The sequence below is a fragment of the Lonchura striata genome, chromosome 3 (assembly GCF_050655825.1).
Source record: "Lonchura striata isolate lonStrDom1 chromosome 3, ASM5065582v1, whole genome shotgun sequence".
In the NCBI taxonomy this organism is placed as follows: domain Eukaryota; kingdom Metazoa; phylum Chordata; class Aves; order Passeriformes; family Estrildidae; genus Lonchura; species Lonchura striata.
The window spans coordinates 94,458,684-94,478,127 of record NC_140705.1 but is presented as its reverse complement, the minus strand read 5'-3'; the positions used below and the strand labels follow the sequence as shown (position 1 = coordinate 94,478,127).

Below are 19,444 nucleotides of genomic sequence, written 5' to 3'. Positions count from 1 at the left end.
CACAGCTGTTACAATTAGGAGCTGGGCCCTCTAAACTACTGATGAAGCTTTCATTTCAAACATTCATGGGAGAGCAATGTTAAGCTGTGCAGCAAGTGTCCAGCAAGATGTGTGGGCAACAAGATGCAGCTAATACAGAATTTCTGAGGATGCAGGCATCTATTTGAGCAAGCTCTTGGGCACATCAAACTGTCACATAAGATTTCCATGACGAGTTGGCATGAAATTCAAATTATGGGCAGCCCTTGCTTTCCTGTTTGCTGACAATTTATTGGGAATTGCTCTGAGTCTCTGCTGCAGGCCACTCCTTTAGCTTAACATGACCTGACAGACAGTACCCAGCGCTGTGCTTCACAACACAAAACATCACACAGTGCCTCTGAAGAGAAAAGGGGGCAGTCCCGGGGGTAGAAATGCTTTTTGAAGGCTTTATAGGGAAAGAAGAGTCTTTATTCACAAATGCTTAGGATGGAGGCACTTGGCTTTAATTCCCCTCTCTACCCTCAGGAAACTGGTGATGTGCTTCTAATGCAAAAATTACCACCACTACCATCCTGCACCATGGGTGATGCTTGGAACAGGGGGATATTCAATGACCAAATCAATTGCTTGCCTTGTGGCAGCACAGTGACACCCTCAGCCCAGGTGACAGCTCCTGGGGTATTACACACCAGGCATGCCCCAAGAGCAGCAATTCCCAGCCAGGGCTCATATGGCTCTCGAATTGAAACATGCCTCCAGCCCCTTCTTCTGCAATGCACATGTAAATTGCATTTAAACTCTTCTTCCTAATTTAATTAGGAAATAATTTAAATCTCAGCTTTTCTCTCCAGGTCTGCATGTGCTGCATCAGGAAAAGGCTGTGCCCAGAAGGGTAGTTTGGCACAACCGTCTCCTTTGTGTATGAACTATCTAACTGCATTTCAGACTTCATTATAATTTATTTTGCTCTTCCCTTCACTGCTTCTTTCCTGCCCCCCCCCCCCCCCATATATTAGGTCTTAAAAGTCTGCAAACTCACACAGCTTAATATGTGATAAAACTTTTTGCTACACTCTTTTACAAGCAAGTTTCAAATGAGATCACATAAGAAACTTAGCTGACTCTGCCCAATATCTCAGCAAACTTGGGTCCTCCCAAAGGTCTGTACCTATAAATACCACATTTCTGCAAGACCAGTAGCAAAGCATAGCGATGCAAATGTGAGCTGGCCTCCCTGAACCTGGCAGCAGCAGGCACACCAGCTGCATTGCATAGCGAGTAGGCACTTTGGAGCAGCTCCACTTGAAATGATCTGGGAAAGCCACAACCCTCTGCCTGACCACTGTGCCAGGAAAGATGTTGGTGGGTCCCTGGAAAGAAAAAGTCTGCCTTTTCCAATTTCACCACAGCTGTGGAAATAGGAAGGCATGGCACTTTTTTGGCCAAGGGAGTGCCAGCAGTTGGGTGGGGAGGGATCAGGGGCCGCTGGTGTGATCGGAGCAAGGAAAGTGCAGCATCAGTGGCCTTGCATGCAAAAAGCTGTGGAGCTGTAGGAGGGACAGAGTGCTCTGCATTCAGCAGCTGTGCTGCTCTGTCTGTGCAGAAAGTGGCAGCCTGCAGGTCTGGGGATGTTGGCTCATGATGGGTTCAGCTCAAAAGCAGAGTCACGGTAAAGTGATAAGGGAGTCCTGAGGCATCATTCTGACTGAGTGGAATTAAGGTCTTATGTAGATTTACATTCATTTACCAATTTCTGATTTTCAGGACGTGTCTTTTCCTGAATTTAAAAGTCCAATCAACCAAACTCAGTTCTTCACTTTGCAAATCAATCCCTCCTTCTCTCTGATGGGAATAAAATCGTTATTTGTTAGAGTTAGGATAATACAGGGAGCTGTAATTACCATCCATATTTTCAGTTCATGCTACAGCAGGGTGAAAAGTCCATGTAATTTTCGAGTGTTCTCTACCCTCTTCTGTTTATACTCTCCTGGTAGTGAAACATGTGCCAAAATCCCCCACAGACCAGGTATTCTATTTGAAAAGTCCTGCCTGTTTTACTCTATGGAGGTGGTGATAACTCTCTGAGTATTTGATTCAGGTCCCTCTCTGCCTGCCTCTTGCAGCCCCTTCTGCCCTGACCCCAAGAGCTGACCCCTGGCTAGTGGAGTTCAGATGCTGCTGAAAGCAGCTCTCATTTTTCCCTCCTGACAGAGATGTGCCAGAGCTGAGGTGAATGCTTGGGAATTAACTCTCTAATTAGAAACATGGTTTCAGTGTGCAACTGAGTCTAGGACATGTGGGAAAGGATTTGCCAGATCTAAGTCTGTGGAGCTGCAGGGGCTGGGCTCAGGGGTCTTCCAAGGGCAGGGACACAGCACAGAAAGGACATGCAGGACAGGAGTATAGTGTCACATGGATGTGCTTTCCTAAGTCCAGCTCGCAAAAGGGAACAGAAGCCCTGTGGGATTCAAGGACACCTAGGTCCAAGATCAAGAGCCCCCCTTCCTTTTGTTTGTCAGTTAGAGGAAAGTAGAGCACAAAGGTTGCTATGCTGTTATTCTTCCTATCTTGCTTGCCTCCCTACCCTCACATTGTTTTTAAGCTATTCTTACCCTCATGTTGCCCTCTGTTCTTCATGTGAGTTCTCCGAGTTTTTCAACCTGTCTTACATCCCATTTCCTCCTTGTGCCCATCCCACATTTGCTTCCCTTTCCCTAATCTTCCCTGCAACAATTGGTCACTTTCTCTTTGAAACTACTTCTAAGCATCTTCTGTTCTGCTCAGATCACATCTTTCCCAGATAAAATTCTGTAATGAAACCCCTTTTGACAGTCAGGTGGTTGCAACATCCATTTTTCTTTCCCAGGCTGTGAGCTGATGCTGTCTGGGTGTAGGTCAGATTTGGTGGCTACTCCATGTGCCTCCAGGCTGCCCAGTGGATGTGAAATCTGGCAGCTAGACAGCCTTTGGCCTACATTTTGCAATTTGTTTGGTTTATGAGCACCAGGCTCTGTCTCTTCACAGAACTTATCTCTTTGCTGGGTGTTGTTGGAAATGGTGCTGTCATCAGGTGTGTTGTAGATGCCATTAACTGAAGTAATTGTTATTTGACCCCATTGTGTGGGAAGTGTGAGAGTTCAAGGAAGCCTCTGGGGATGACTGGGCTGTCACGTTGACAGATGGAAAGGATGAGATCTGACTGCTTGATCCTTGGGTAGGTATGAGAAGGACAGTGTGGTGCTCTGCCAGCCTGTCGCTCCTTTCAGCTGTGCTCTAATGTCTCCAGGTGGAGCTCAAACCCTTTCTTGTACAGGCCCCAGGTAAAATACATTAGCACCTGAGTACTTTGAATAGTGACTATTAAACAGAAGAGTTGTTCCCTTTAACTTGGTGAGTGCATCTTTGCCTTTGTCTTATACCTGGTGTTTTCCTGTACTGGTACCAGTCAGGTTTAGCTGGGGAGTTGTGTTAGGAATTGTGAACTTCTGAAGATATTCTCACAGTTCTGGCTGTGGCTCAAATAAAGATACTGAATTTGGGGTAGAATTGCTATCCCCATAGAAGGAAAGTAATCTGATGATAAAGGTAAAATTGGTGGAGTGGAGGGAAATGAGTAGGAAAATGAGCAGGTGGCATTCATCCATCAAAGGGTCTCTGGGGCAATCTGTGATGGTGATAGATATTTGGGATATTTGGGTGGGCATATCTGGTGCCCAGGGCAGAGCCTTAGGATGAACCACCAGCTTTACTGGTCTGGAAGTGATATTTGGAATCTACATCCAGCTCTTTATTGATGTGGTAACTTCGTTCAAATTAAGCTAATTAACTCAAGTGATAAAATCTGAGATAGATGCACTCAGGTATATTCCTGACTGTTCATGAAAATGGAATGAAATAAAAATCTTAATTATTCTATCATTTTGAAGTTTAATGAAATAAATCCTATTTTATAGGTTTTTCAAACTAGATGATAGTAGACAATAAGAATAACAGAACTGGAGTGGACTGGATAATAAATATCATCCTAAACACCCAAAACAGTAGGCCAAAACCTCCTTCTCTGCATTTCAAAAGTATCAAGGTTTTCCTCAAGCCTATTAGTGTGCAAGGGATGTGCATAAATGAGGTACAGGATAGTGGACACAAAGAATCATATTCCTGAAATAATACCTATTCCTTAAAATGCTCTAAAATTAATTCCCTATATATATGTATCACTTTATATCTTCACTTCCATAGTCTTGAGCTGAGTAATTACCAATAGAATAGTGGGTGATCAACTTACAGATCAAAGTCTGTGAGTGTGGTATTGCTGCCAGTGAGGTGACTCTTCCTTCTACAGCTGGCTTGAGCATTTGGCTTTGGAGTAAGCAATGGCACCTTGTGTTCTTGTTCTTCACTATTTTATTTCACTATTTTCTTTTTTTATTTGTTTTTTATTTTTTTTTTTCCCTAATTTCAGAATTCTTCTCTGATTATAACACACACAATGGCACTGCCTTTGTCACCTGTGGTTTAGTTCTGGGTCATCAACCCCTTTCCACTGCACATTTGTTCCCTTGTGATTCTCCACTTTCTCCTCTACAGAGCAGCAATGGACACAAGCAATTGGCTTCCTCTCTTTCTGCCCATGAAGGTCTCAAGAAAATATCTTAGAAGAAAAAGGACAAACAAAAGAGCCTTGGATCCTCCTTTGCTCGTTGGTGAGTCCATGAGATACTCTGGTGGGAGGGAGATGGGCAGGCAGAGTGGCCGGGAGGGAGGCAGCTCAGAGATCCCTCCTTGAGGCATCCCTGGGGACTGGGAAGCAGCTCTGTCTGCTGCTCTCTGGTTCTGTGCTCTCCTGGAAGCCTTTGCTCTTGGTCACTGTCAGAGGCCATGAAGAGCCCTGAGGCTCCTGCAGTGAGCAGTGAAATGCTGCTCTCCGGATCCCTCAGGCACTGGAGGGGGCCCAGACTCTGGGTGAACAACTGCATTTCTTCCTCAGAGGCAGAAAGGGGTTCTCAAATCAACCTCTGATCTCCTGAGGGTTTGCACAAGCATTTTCAGCCACATCCAGGCAAGGTTTTGCATGGCTGGCTGAGTCTTGCAGCTCTTTTCAGATTACAGAGATGCTTCCACCTGGCCACAAAGACATGATAGAGCAGGGAGAGCACTGTGAAATACTTGGCATCTTTGCCCAAGTTGTTTTCTCCCGGCCCTGGGAATCAGAGATGTACCACTGGATACAGTGTATGGAATTGTGTTTTGTTTTAGGAATAGCCCATGGAAATGCCTGTAGCAGGGCAGGAATGCAAGCATGCGAGGTATAAAGTGGAGGACCAGGGCATGTAAAAAGAAAGCAGCAGCAGAAAAATTAGGAAATAAAATATTCTGGGGATTATTTTAAAATAAGATCATGGTATATTAGAAGGAAAATATTAAATGTATCAAATTTGGGTTCTAACCTGCTGAAGTCAGTCCTGTACTCACTTTAAATGCTGCCCCAAAGCAAACTTCAGTGAATGCTGAACTTTGTGCAAAAGAAACAACCACACACTGATAATTCAGAGCCATGGTCATTCTCACCTGTTACCAACTTTTAAATATGACACTATGTTACTATCTTAACAAATATATTACTGTGTTCTGTATAGATGCAGAAACTCCAAAGGGAATTGTTTTCTTTTCCCCCAGAAATTTGATGTAATCAGTAAATTCTGACCAAATATTTAGTCTACAGACTAAAACTAATTTTCTTCCAGAAGAAGGCAAAAAACAGAGCACTTAAAAATAAGCTTATAGCCATGGCTGTGATAATCTGATTTTAGAACGAGCACTCATCATTTTCTTTACCCTGAGAATGATAGACAGGTAAGAAGATATCTTGGCTGTAGCTCTCTATTCCAGCTGGCAGAAAGAATTCACTTACTTTCCACCAGAATTTCCAATAAATCTATATTTAGTATCGTTCATAGTCTATCACTTGATGAAATTACTTTCCTTCGTGAATGTGCAATGAAGTCTGACGGTGAAATATGTAAGAACATTAAATTCTCAATGGCCATGTTATGAGCAAAGGTGATCCAACAAAAAATAATATACTTTAAGGAGCAGACAGCAGCGCCCTGTCTCTGATCTCATTGACAAGGCTTAACAGTGGTAGACCTCTCTTTACATTAGTAAAATCATTCATTTATATGGATGTATGGGAGAGAAGTTCTTTTTTTCACAGATGTGCCTCTCCTCTCCCACACAACATTTCAAATGTTTGATTTTACTAGTGTAAAGTGTATTATTTTTTGTTATATCACCTTTGTTCATGAGGTCTAGTTTAGTGTAAAGCCAGAGATAGAAATTCATGAAGGAGAAGCAATGAATTGTGTGATACGGGCTGAAAAAACCTATTATCACCCCACCCAGAAAAAATATTCCCCACTGGCAGACTATGATTTTCCCTATGCAATTCCCAATTTATGTTTGGAAAGCTAAAATTCTGCTGTTTCTTATAGAGAGGAGAATTTTACTGTTGGTAGTCAAGTTTCCCTGAGTCCCTGGTGGTTATTATCTACTCCTCTGACGTGGTTAAAGATCTACTTCTATTTTAAGAAGTAAGAAAAAGACTAGAATTTACTTGAGGATTAGGGTTTAAAGTGATTGATGTGCTCACGTGTATTTTCTTATAGCTGGGTATTTTACATATTCTCTTATTATCTCCACTCTCCCTAGGAAAACTGTGTGTCCTTGCACAGCCTTTCACTTTTCTCTCTCTCTTTTAATTGTGTGTGTTTATTGGATTTCATTTCTGGAGGACCCCTTACAGAAAGGTTTTTCATATCCTAGTTAAAAGGTGCTACCCTTTTATCACCCAGCTAAGGCTGAAATCCAATTTGAGCCCTCCCGTGTGGTGCTCTTTATTTATGGTATCATTCCAGTTTCTTTCAGAAGAACAAACCCTCTGCAAAACTTTCAGGATACTTATCTAGCAAGCACTGTCACTTAGCTGTGGCTGGGCTCCAATCTGATGACTTAAATACTAGCCTCACAATAAAGATAATGCTTTTAATCAGAAAAGGGAGACAAACAGTAAGAGCTTGTTCACAATATGTGCCAGCAGGGAGCTGCAGTGGAATCAGTACACAATCAAAGTCTTTGTTTCCAGAGAGGTTCGGTCCTTGGGCTCCGGAGGCTTGGAAACAGCAGGACCAGGTAACTGCAGGAAGAGGAAGGGCAAGCCTGAGCTGCCCAAGCTCGTCCTCCGTTCCTGCTGCCACCCTTCAGAAAATGTCAGCCTGGGGGTCCTCAGCTCTGCAGACACAAGAGGCAAAAGCAGGGGCAGGGGTGAGTGTTACAGTGCGCTCAGGCCATATTTCCCCCCCTTTCCCCGAGACCCCTGTAACTCTGATCAGATAAGCCTGGTTTCCTCCTTCCAGCCCCAACAGGGTTGGGGGAGAGCCAGAGAAGCCCTCCCTGTCCAGAACCTAGATAAGGTGATGCCCCTTCCTGTTCTCCCTCTCTTGGCCCCGCTCTTTCCCCTAGACATCATAGAATTAAGAGCTGGGAAACCACATCGGGGTAAGAACCTCTTTTGGAATCTTTGCCCATCTCCTGATGTTCCTCCCCTCAAGGTCTCGGATCACTGGGCTAGCCTGATAATTTAGGGGCTGAGGGGGGAGAAATGTCAGGTGAGGGCTGCAGAAGTGCAGGAGTGGCACAGGTCTTTTCTCCAGCTCTGCTTGGGTGTTGGGAGTTTGCTGTGGCAGAGGTCGAAGCTGATGAGCCAACAGAGCTGTACTGCAGTGTCTGAGGTTCATCAGCTGCTGTGGGAATTGTGGGCCAATTTATTTTTCCTCTTCTTGTAGGTTAACACTGGGTTTTCAGAGGAAAGGTGTCAGTTGAGGGAATTTGGAAATAGCTGATTAACCCAGTTTGCTGATAGCCTTTCAATTGCTGCTGACATTTCTAGTGTGATATTGCAGGTTTAGTTTCAGCATTTTCTCTTCTATAAGGGATCAGATAAGAACAGACAGAATTACTCATTGCATTAGTGCAGGATTTATATATATGACTGTAAATTCCTGACTGGTACGTATCAGCCACTTTTGCATTGTGGTAATTTCTACAAGCTCAGAGTGATATGCTGCTGATGTGTGAAAAAAATTCTTAAAAGTAAACAGACTAATATCCAATCCAAATTTCTGAAGTAAACAAAAGCATAGTCACTTTCCTAAGACTGATGAACTTCTATTGGAGTTAAACCTTTCTTCACCATCTCTGTTTTCCCTATAAAGGAGTGTACAGGGAAGCAAAACCCTTACAGTTGAAAAGAAGCAACTTTCTGTGACAAGATAAGTATAATTTTGCAAGTTATAGTTTTATATAGGAAGAATTCATTGATCATAAAGCCTTGCTTTAGCCTTCTATAAAACATAAATATTAATTGACTTTGAATAAAAGACAAATCAGAAGATTTTATACTTAAAACCCAGCTAGGTTTAAGTATGTATTCAGTTGCATGCATCTAAAATAACAATTCTTACATAAAACGCTCATAAATGATTAAAATACAATTCCAGACCTTGCTGCTTTAGTCCTCTTGGAAGTTTTTAGTGATATGGAAAAACAGAAGTGCTGATGATCCAGACCTTATTAAGGATACTGAATTTTTAAGAACATATGCATTCAAAATTTACAATTTTATATCAAATGGAACTCTGCTGTATACATACATCAAGTAAAAAAAAAAAAATCTCTGCAGAAGACAATATCAAGTCCAAATGAGAAAGGTAAGCACTTCCCACCTAATGACAGAAACAGAGGAAAATGCACCTCTCACAGCAGGACTGGTAAAAGAAGTAATCGGCTAAGCAGGGCAGGAATCACATGTACAGGTTTTAAAAAACCCCATTTCTGATCAAAGCGATGAGACATTGCGTGGCCAGACCTGTCCTTGGGAGTTTGCAGGAATCTGAGCCTGCAAAGCAGTTGTATGGCTCTAGGTCCACGTCTATGTGAGAGGCAGAAATTGAACTGGAGGTGTGCAGAAGTAGGAAAATTCATAGCATGCCTGGATGCTCTCACTCAGAAGTTTTAAGTGGCTGTAGATCTCTGTGGTTTATGCCTCCGAGAATTAAATTATAGTGAATTAAAGACTCTGCTGCACAAACTCCAGTGATTCATGTGGGGAAGAATTAACTGATTCTCAGGCTGTTCCCTCCTCTGGCTGGAGACTTCTTCCAGCAGGGTCATAACTTGGCCTGCCTTCATCCTCTCTGCAGTGAGTGCTGCAGTTATCACTCTGTCTTATTAATTGCTTACACAATCAATTGCAGTTTGGATTAACTGTCGAGGCAATGAACTGTGGCACCAGGAATTAGAACTTCCCCATCTCCTGCACTTTTGCTTCAGTGCTGGGGATAAACAGAGAGGACAGGCAGGTGGAAAAGGCAGTGTCCTCTGTCACGCCAGCTAAATCTTAGCAGAGCCAATGTCTTAGGACCCTGAAGCCACCTTAGCACCTTCTTGCAGACTGAATGTGCTTTGAATTATGTGTGTTGTCTCCTGCCTGCAGTAGGTTTGCTTTGACCTTCCTGAGTGTGTGTAAACAGGACCCTAAACGAAGAGGGGGCTCTGCCCTACCCAGGCAAACAGGAGAGGGAGGACAGCTGGGTGTTCCTGCCTCCTGTCACCCCAGGAACAATCATGTGGGAATGAACAGGCAATTTTGCTATTTGCCTTTTTAGATTGTCTGTTTTTCTTACAGAAGCTGTAAGCCTGAGCCTGTTGCTATAGGCAGGGATGCAGAGTGACAAAAGGTCTATTACCCACTTCAAGGGAAAATAGGCCAGTGTGTGGTAGGTGTAGAAGCAGTTGAGCCCCATGGGGGTGTAAATTTGGAAGTGTCAGAGCACTGTGTATCGAAGGAAAGAAAATAAAAGGGAGTGAGGGCATGAATAGATTCGTAGCTGACATGGAGGGGCTCCCTGCAGTGGCAGGAGAAGGGGATGCTGTGACTGTGGTGTCTTTCTGTGCCTGCTGAGGTTTCCCATGGAGGGATCTGCTCTGGCTGTAGCAGAATACAGGACAGCTCTCTGCCTCTTCTGCAGGTCAGGAACAGAGATTCCACACACTGGAAAGCCCAAAGAACCATCAAGGCAACAAGACTGTCCTGAGTTAATTTTTACTTGAATTATTAGTGATTCCAAACCAACCCCTTCCCCTTTAATGCAACATTTTTATGTGGAGGACCATCAAATTTACCCTTGGGAAATTGACCTGATGATTAAATACAAATATTGTTTAAAAATTGCACTGGATTTTTAGCACCATTTTTTTCTAACCTCAGACTCTAGCCATTTGGTATTTGATGCATTTGATTGCTAGATAGGAATTTTTAGAACCTGTTCAAGTAATCCCTCAGGCCTGATGGGATAAATAGCTGGAGCCCCTGGAGTTATTTCTTTGTAAGCATACTTTCAAATGCCCCAATAATTGTCAGGAAGTTTCTTGGAATCTTTTGTGACTTTTCAGAGTTTTTCTGAGTGACAGATGCTGAGTCTTTATCACAGATGGGTAAGTCGCATATGCAGAGAAAATCTAAGCTCACTGCTTCTATCAGTACTTTTTAATTATGCACCTAATGACTGCATTTGTCCAGGGCCACCATGTTGTACTAAGAATTCACAGTGAACTGATTATCTGCAAATCTGTCCTGCTAAAGATAATGTTTGCTTGCTGTAGCGAGCCAGGGGAATGTTTATCCCGCTGCTGCCTTAAACCACCAACACTTTCTCTAGGTGGCTTTGCTAAAACATGCAAGATGCCTCAGTCAGTGAGCCAGGCTCTCTAGCCCAGCCAATATTTTGCACTGACTTGTCCATGTTTCACCATGTGAATAGGAGGAGGCTTTTGCAAAGTTGCTGTGTGCCACACTTGGTCTGAGGACACGAGGAAGAATTTGAACGGGTTCATAAGCACTGGGGGAACAGAGGGAGACACAACACAGCAACCACTCTCACTCCATCTCCCATAATGGCTTTGTTATCAGGACTAGATGGGCTTGTCAAATTTCCTCTCCCCTGCAGAAAAAGAGAGAGAAAAGCTGACAACAGTACATCCCTGAGGGCTGCACACCCGGAGCTAATCTCTGCAGCTCATCCCAAGGCTGTGAAGAGCCGCCTGAGGAACACCAGTTTGTGAAGGCAGCATAGCCAGCATGCAGTTTATTTATAACAGCAGTGAGACCAGGAGGAACAGTGCTAGGGGGGAGGGTAGAGCTCTCCATGTGGGTTTCATATAATACAGAATGAATGTTTAGTCCTTCAGGCCCCTCTTGATGCTGTGAGTTTGCATCATTATGAGGTGGCTTGCCCATAACCTGCAGATATTAGAGGAGAAGCAGGTCTTATCTTAGTGGTCATAATGCCTAACATCCTAGGGAAATGATGTGATTAATGGGGCTGGAGGCACTTCTTATGTGCTACAGCAGTGAATTGTACAAATAGTCGTCAGCAAAACCAGCACTGTTAATAATTTCAGTGCAATAAGTACATGTCACTGTGCTATATGGCCATCCAGAAGATTTCTGCAGTGAATGCACTTGGGAGGAAGAGGGGATAGCTGGGCTTAAGCATCATGAAATGTATATTAGAAACATGAAGATACAGGAGGAGGTATATTTAAGAAGGGGTTTGGGCATGATTGTTTACACCGTTACATTTAAGTGCCTTCTATGAGAGGCAGGGAGAGTTTCATCCCTGGGTGTGCTGGTGCTGCAGAGCTGTGGGTGGCAGCACACCAGAGGGGTGGCAGGGGAGTGGCTGGAAGATGTTTGCCTCGGGTCTGAGACACCTGTCCATCTTCTGGGGAGCTGCCTGGCCAAAGTGACCGGAGCGATGTTTCTCTCTTCCCCAAATGAGAGAGAATTAAGCACCACTAACACAGCATGTTTGCTCCCATTGTGTTACTAAGGTTAGAGTGTAGAGAGCCAGAGCCCTGAGGCATTTAAAGGAAAGGAGATCTGTAGCAGCCTTCCTACCAACACAAGAAGCTTGGGCAATAAATAAGAGGAATTATACATGAAAAGAAATTGGATACCCTCAGGGGTACTGAGAGCTGGTTGGAAGATCAAAATACCTGGAGTGCCCAAATACTGGGCATAACCTCTGTAGAAATGTTAAATTGTTTAGAGATGTGTGTGTTTGGGGTGCTGGTGATAGGCTAAAAGCAGCTCTCTCTACAAAAGGCCATTTGTACCCCAGGGTGACCTTTTTCTGACAGGCTAAGCATTCCTACATGTAGGATAGATACAGAAGGGCTGGGAAGTCACCAAGAGGCCACCATCCCCTAATAACCTGAGTTAAGCAGACAGAATAAGCAAAGGAGGTAAAATTTTGACATGTGCATTCTTCCATTCACACCATAACCTTACAGTTTTTAAATATGACAGGTAGTTTTCTAAGCATAAAAAAACCTGTATATTTAAAATGTATTTTAAATATCATTAAGAAAACCCCAGTTGCATTTGCTGATCCTGACTGGAAGGCAGACATATTCAGCAATTTCCTCTCTTGCTTCCTCTCTTCTTTAAAAAGAGATAATGCTCAAAAGACAAAATCATAATGAGAAAAATTGAAACACCAGAGTACACACAGTAATAGAAAACTCTTCAGGAAATGTTTATTAAATTTCAAGCCTCCGCAATTCAGCAGTAGGGGAAAAACAGGCCACAGCCTCCTGCTGATGAGAAGGAAGGGCAGTGATTATAAGTGAAACCAAATAGGTGTATACCCATCCATACACATTCCCAATAGGAAATTGGAAAGTGGGGCTGTTAAATTTAACATAAAATTCATAATATTGATAAAAGAGGCTAAAGACAGTCTCAACAGCCTGAGGAGCAGATGAAACCTTAGCATTGGTACATGGAGAGTCATAGAGAAGGATGATAAAATTATCATCTTGATAGTAAAAAACTGAAATCTTTATCATGGGGGTGCTGTTGGAACCATGGTAGCTTAAAGATGGAGGTAAAGCAGATTTTTCAGGAAGTGATAAAAACTTTTATTATACCTGCTATCAGCATGATCAAAACTATTTGATAGTCCAACAAAGATATTGCTTCTCCCCAAAAGCTTTGCCTCAGGACTGTTCAATAATTGTTTGTTTGCCCAGAGAGAAGGGGAATGATGGTTTCATGTTAAGAATATGTGTGGTAACACTTTCTCTTCTGTTCTTAATTAGGGAGAATGTTAAACAGCAACTACTAAAGTTAAACATTTTAAAATCTCAGGATTTACAGTGCTTGATCCAGAACCATTGAAAGTGTTGCCTGAGGAGATTTATGAACTGCTTGTACTGATTTCTGGCAAGTCTTGGAGCAAGAGGGCCGAGGGATGCCAAAGCTAATATTATGTCACAGTTTAAAAGGGTAAATCAAATGACCCAGCAAATTGCAGACTAATTAGTCTAGAAACTCTCCGAAGGAGACATCATGTGAAAATAGAAGAGGATCCAAAGTAATGAAAGAAAAATAATAGCTGAAGTATTGCTTTAGGTTTATGAAATATCAGTTTGCTTATCTTAATGATGTCAGCACAGCACATTTTGATCTCTGGAAAGCAACTGGAACTTGCCATATTGATGGAAACAGTAGTCTGGAGATACTGTGGTGGGTCCTTTTTTAAAAAGAGAGATTAAAGTTGTTTTTATTACTAGACTGTGTCTCATTTATCCAAGGCAAAGAGGCAAGCTGTTCACTGTATAAATCCTACCCTAGCTAGAGGAGAAGCTGCTGGTAAAAGCCAGCTCTGTAAGTCAGCAGAAAAAAAGAGTGTGGACAGAGGTGGGAGAGATATTACTCAGGATGGACATAAATATGTTAAAGCATGCTTTTCCTTCTTTTCCCACCCATCTTATGCTGGGATCACTTGAGCTTCTACCCATGCTTAGTTACCTTCCTAGGAGACTCAGCCCAAGCTGTAAGTTTGCTGCAGGTGGTGCTGGGTGAGGTTGTCTGTGCCAAGCACGTACCACTGTCAGTATTGCCTTACTGGCCCTAACACTTTAGAAATGAGGAATGGTTTAAATGAGCAGGAGCATCAGTCTGAAGAGATGAGAAAGCTCAGCTGGCAAAGAGCTGGGAGTCTGCTGTCAGGCTTGGGTTTAAGGGCAGTTAAATATTGTGAAGGGTTGGGCTTTTTTTGGCAAAGCCTTCATTAGTAGTGCTGCTTACGCTGATAGAATCATCCCATATTTTTTCTCCTCCAGAATTTTAATGATTCTGTATGGATGTAACTTTGCTATTATGGGAAGCTGGTTCTTTGTTATGAGCACAAGTGCTCAGCTCTGAGATCCCAAGCCACTTTTACAATCTTCATCCCTGCAATAAAAGTCTCTGGATGGCAAAAACTTCAGAATACCCATCTAAGTTTAGGCAAAACTCATTAAAACAAACAAACAAACAAACAAATCCCCCCCCAAAAAAACCCCAACAAAGCAGTTGGAAAAGAATGATTCTATTTTTAAATATTTTGCATTTTGTTATATATTAAAGTATATTTTGCTCTAATCTATTCCTATATTTGTGAGCAGGATCTAAAAAGATACAATCTTATGAAAAGAGCACAGTGACCTGTTACATTTGCCATTACCATATACTTGCAGAATCCAAATGAAACAAGAATGTTTTCAGTTCCATGTAAATAAATATTTATTTTAATAACAGCCAATGTTGGTTCATAAAGGGAAGCACACTAGGAGAGTTCTTTAAGAGAAGATTATACCCTCAGTGCAAAATCCTTTCCTAGAAAGTGATTGAAAAGAAATATGAACTTACAAAATATCATCTCCAACACAGAGCAGTCTCAGCTCCATTTTTTTTCTGACTCCCTTAGGAAAGTGGAAAGGCATTATTAAGGCATATCAATCAATTCTGGTAGCACCTTTACTGCCTAATATTATCATTGTGTACATATCGATAATTTCTCCACATACTGTTTACATAGCACATTTTACCCATCCCTGCTTCCTCCTTGTAACGATTACCATGAAAAAGTGCATGATTTGAATAGTGCATATGCACCACTGGCAAAATCCTTGAGAAATGTAAAGAAGAGATGGTTCCTTTCTCTCTGCTACCATAACCCTTTGATATCAGTTATGATCTCTACCTCCTCACTGACTTCCCCTTCAGATTGTCCCTTTCAGGAGAAATGTGTCACACAGTGGTTCTCCCAGAATAAATTATAGGTGTAACTAGAAATTTAAAAACCTGCTCTGTGTCGCAGACCTGCAGGCAGAGCCTGGTTTTGGCCAGAGTTCAGTCCTGTTTGGATCTTGGCTTCCATGCCCACTCACTGCAGACACAGAGTCATGGTCAAAACTCTGAGTCGTGGTCCCCTCATCCCTTGGGCTCTTACATTTATTGCCTGCTTAGCCTGCTACAAAACAAACTGAAGAAATGTAGTGAAAGACCAAAAGCTCCAAATACAATGTCACAGGACACCTGAGGGCATTTCCAGAGTCCCAAGGCTTCCAGAGATGAGGTTTTAGCTGGAGAAAAATCCTAGACTGCCCTGTAAAGGGGCCCATACCAAGCAAAAGAAAAAGATGGAAAGCAAAGAAACTAAAAACAGCCAGGAAACAATGATTGTTGCAAAGTGATCTGTAGAAAAACAGGTTTGATTTCAAACCAGATGATGAGTCTAACCCTGAACTAATGGGGGAAAAATGACAGATGGCCACCTGGAAGGGTTTAATATCACTGAGCACATGCTGCATTGTCTCCTGTGGACAAGCTCTTGTGCTTCAGAAGGTGGAAAAAGACCAGCCCTTCAGAACCCACATTGTGTGTGTTGTATAAAGAGGAAGAAAAAAGCAAAAGAAACTCCCACACCCCTGTGCTGCTACTCTGAGAAATCTGAGGTGTGAGTAAGTGCAGAATAAATAGAGTGTGAACAAGCACTGTTAACAAGTGAGATCTGATCCACGCCCTGCTCTGCAGATATTGAGAATTGGATGTTTTAAGATTGATACATCAACCTCGGGTCTTAGTCCCTTTTTTATACAATCCCATTAATTTATCATCCTCATTTTAAAATAATGGGAGGTCCCAGTTCCCACTGTCTTCTATGTAAGCTATTTCAGTTTCATTTTTTTTTTATTAATCAGAACCAGTTTTTTCATTTCCAGTCTGAAGTCATTCTTGATTCACTCATAGCTATTTGATTTTGTATCAGTACAGTTTTTAAACTATTATTATTTTCTTGGTATGTGCTTTCAAAGCCATTTAAAAACAATTATGAGGATGGTGATGTCACCAAGAAAACTGTTTGAAAAACATAATGGGAACAGGTTACCTCTTCTGGCAATGAGCAGTAACTGTTGACTGACTGAGACTGTGACTACTCCTGTAACTTACATTTTTTTGGCTAGTACTATTGAAACACTCAAACCAGTTCACAATAGACCTCTTGCAAGTTAGAAGTGAGAAAATTATATAAGTGAGTCCAGAATTAGCATTTCAGAGACCTGGGCTCTCTTAGGACACACAATGCAGTATCTGCATCTTCAAGCAGAACTGGAGTGTGTTTTGAAATTAATTTCCTGTCCATTTCTCCTCACTCTACTTTTGGTTCCTACTGGGGAGTAGTTTTGGACCACATGGCCTTGTCAGAGCATGCACTTGATGCACTCTGCTTGTGAATGTGGCTCCAGCTTTATGGGCCCAGACTAGAAATAAATACACAGCAAAGACTATTTATGTGGGTCCTTTGAACACAGCACAAATATCATGGACCTCTTCAGATTTTTCTCCCCACAGCTCCACTCCTCCTGGGATGTGCTACTTGATCAATTTTAGATGTGCTGCATGACCACAGCAAGGTGATTTCAGGATCTATGCTCCATGTTTTCCATCTGTAAGGCAGGACTAACTTGTGGTTTTTATTGAGACCATTACAATTATTGGTGACTTGTGCTGAGTGCTTACAACAGTAATCATGGCAATTTCTATGACCTTCTCCTCATTGTGGTACCAGAAATTTCTCATTGCTGTTAATTAGCAATGAAGTGAGCAAAGGAAAAAAAACCACAATGTTGACAATTAATTTACTGAAAAACCCTGTGGTTTTTGAAGAATTGCTTTTAATTTATTATTTATTTTTGAAACAAAAGAATTTTTTTCAATGCTTTACATTACTTTTTAAAATTTCCACAAAACATGGTGTTTTTAATTTAAACGTAACACAAATTTTACTTAAAATATAAGGCCTGACTATATAATAGAAAACTATATCCAACAAAAAACTATATTCAAAGCATTTGAGTTTTAGGTCAAATATGACTTTTTACCTCTTCCAGAATATATGTTTCCTAGAGTTTTCCTGTGACATTTTTCAGGTAAATGTAAATATTTTGATCTGAGCTGAAAGAGGAAAAAAATTCCAAACTCAAAATTTCCTAAGTTATCCAACAAAATACTGAAACCAAGCAAAATAAACCGAGAGTGAGATTACTTCTGAAATAAAAATCCTTGTGTAACCTCAGCACTCAGCACAAGCCTCCTGTGGTTAAACTACATCACTGGAGTGCAGCTTTGAATCCTAGAACAGTTTTTGGTGCACTAATACATCATTAATGTGTCTGCCTTTGCCTCTGAGCTGGCAGAGCATCTCTGCAGAACGTCTCTGCTGGAGACAAGGAGATGTGCTCCCTCTGGGAAGCAGGGTTTGCATCTTCACGCAGCTCTGGCTGCAGGGAGTGTCTGTCCTCAGGGGGCAGCCACCATAAACAACTGGGGCTCATATGCAGATGTGCTGAATATATTCACACATTTACAGCATTCTTTTTCACGAAGTCAGCTTCTGCTAACAACAGTAACAAACCCTTTTAGCACAATTTGACAACACTTCAGATGGTTTTCTTCCTTTTTTTTCCCCCTTTCTTTCTCTCTCTCCCTCTCTCCCTGTGTCGTGAAGCAAAGACAAACATGTCTGATTTTCTTTCTTCTTATGGTTGCAGCATGAAATATTTAAACTCAGTAACTCTCTTCTATGCAGCAGTGAGAAAGATTTTCCATCATATCTAAAAGTCATGTGATACTCAACTGGTTTCTGGTTCTAGCTCCAGCAGGGTTTTCTTTGAGATCTCTTAGAGACTGCAAATCTTAAGTAAAAATTGCAAGTGGAATAATTTAGCTGACTCCAGAGCAGCACAAATTTAATGTGTCAGAAGCTCCATTGATTTATTTCATGATCATTAATAAAATCCACATGGCATGTGCTCTGGGCCTTCATTCTTCAGAGCTCACATGCAGGAGCTGATAGAATGGACTCCATGCCAGTCTCTGTTAGATATTTGTTATGTACCAGATGATTTGTTTCCTCATGTTTTTCATACCCCCAGTGAGCTGAACGTGGAAGTCTGCCCAGGTCTGTAAACCACAATTCTCCAACCTGCCTATAGGAATGGACACACTGATTAGTTGCAGGGAGACAATTAATTAATAAAAGATTTTGATGCCATAGAGCATCTGTCCCAATAAAGACAGGCCAGTCACTTCAGATTCTAGAAGGAAAACAAAAATGTAATATGTAGCAATATTTCTAAAAAACCTCTATTTTTGTCCTATGACTCTCTAACCAAGCAGGTAATAAAGAAGAAAGAGTTCTTTTTAAAATCGGTCTGGCTTGGTTTAACCAGGGGGAGTGGTGCTGGGTGGATCTGGAGGGCTCTCACTGCAATTTGGCTTTGTTTCTGTATTTGTTATTTCTGTCCTCATCCTTGAGGCAGTAAAACAGCCGAGGAGCCTTGAGCTAGCCCTAAGAAGAATATAGTCTTCCAGCTCTCTGAAAAACACCCTGTGCATACCCAATGAGAACTGGATGGTTCAGTCTGGGTTTGCACCACAACTTAGACAATGAGTTGCTCAGTTTTGTCCCTTCCTGGGTTTAAGGTTAACCCCGCATTCTGATTGTGTTCTTAGGGTGGCACTCTGTATGTTCATAGGGTAAATCATATTTATGGGATGTGAGGTAGAATGTCCTTTGTCTTCAAGCCTTCAGTACTCTTACAAGATCAGTGACAAGAAGGAAATATTAAGGAACCCCAGAATCACAGAACATGCTGAGTTGGAATGGACCCATTAGGATCATCAAGTCCAGCCCCTGGCCCTGCACATGACACCGCAAGGGTCAGTCACACTGTGTGCCTGAGACTGTTGTCCAAATGATTCTTGAATTCTTCCACTGCCTGAGGAGTGCCCAGCCACCCTCTGGGATATAAAACCACATATGTTATGAGCATATGAATAAAGCACACTTTTTGTTGCAGATATTCCTTTACAAATTACTTCAGTAATTACTAATTAATACAATTCAGGCAATCCCATTGGAATGAGCTCTAGTCTGCACGAAGTGAGAAAGGCAGCAAACTAGGAATTCTATTTCATGTTCTGATTTTCCTGTTACACAAACAGGACATT

General features: G+C 41.9%; 1 long non-coding RNA gene across 3 annotated transcripts in view; it reads left to right on the top strand.

Moving 5' to 3' along the window:
* The window catches only part of LOC146768019 (uncharacterized), a 110,901-nt gene that overhangs the window by 32,128 nt on the left and 59,329 nt on the right, over positions 1–19,444 (top strand). For 2 of the 3 annotated variants that reach the window (XR_014953957.1, XR_014953955.1), the window contains exon 2: positions 4,570–4,685. This is a non-coding gene — a long non-coding RNA (uncharacterized LOC146768019). Of the gene's footprint in view, positions 1–4,569; positions 4,686–7,123; positions 7,303–19,444 lie in introns of all 3 variants that reach the window. The other variant, XR_014953956.1, reaches the window with a different exon arrangement.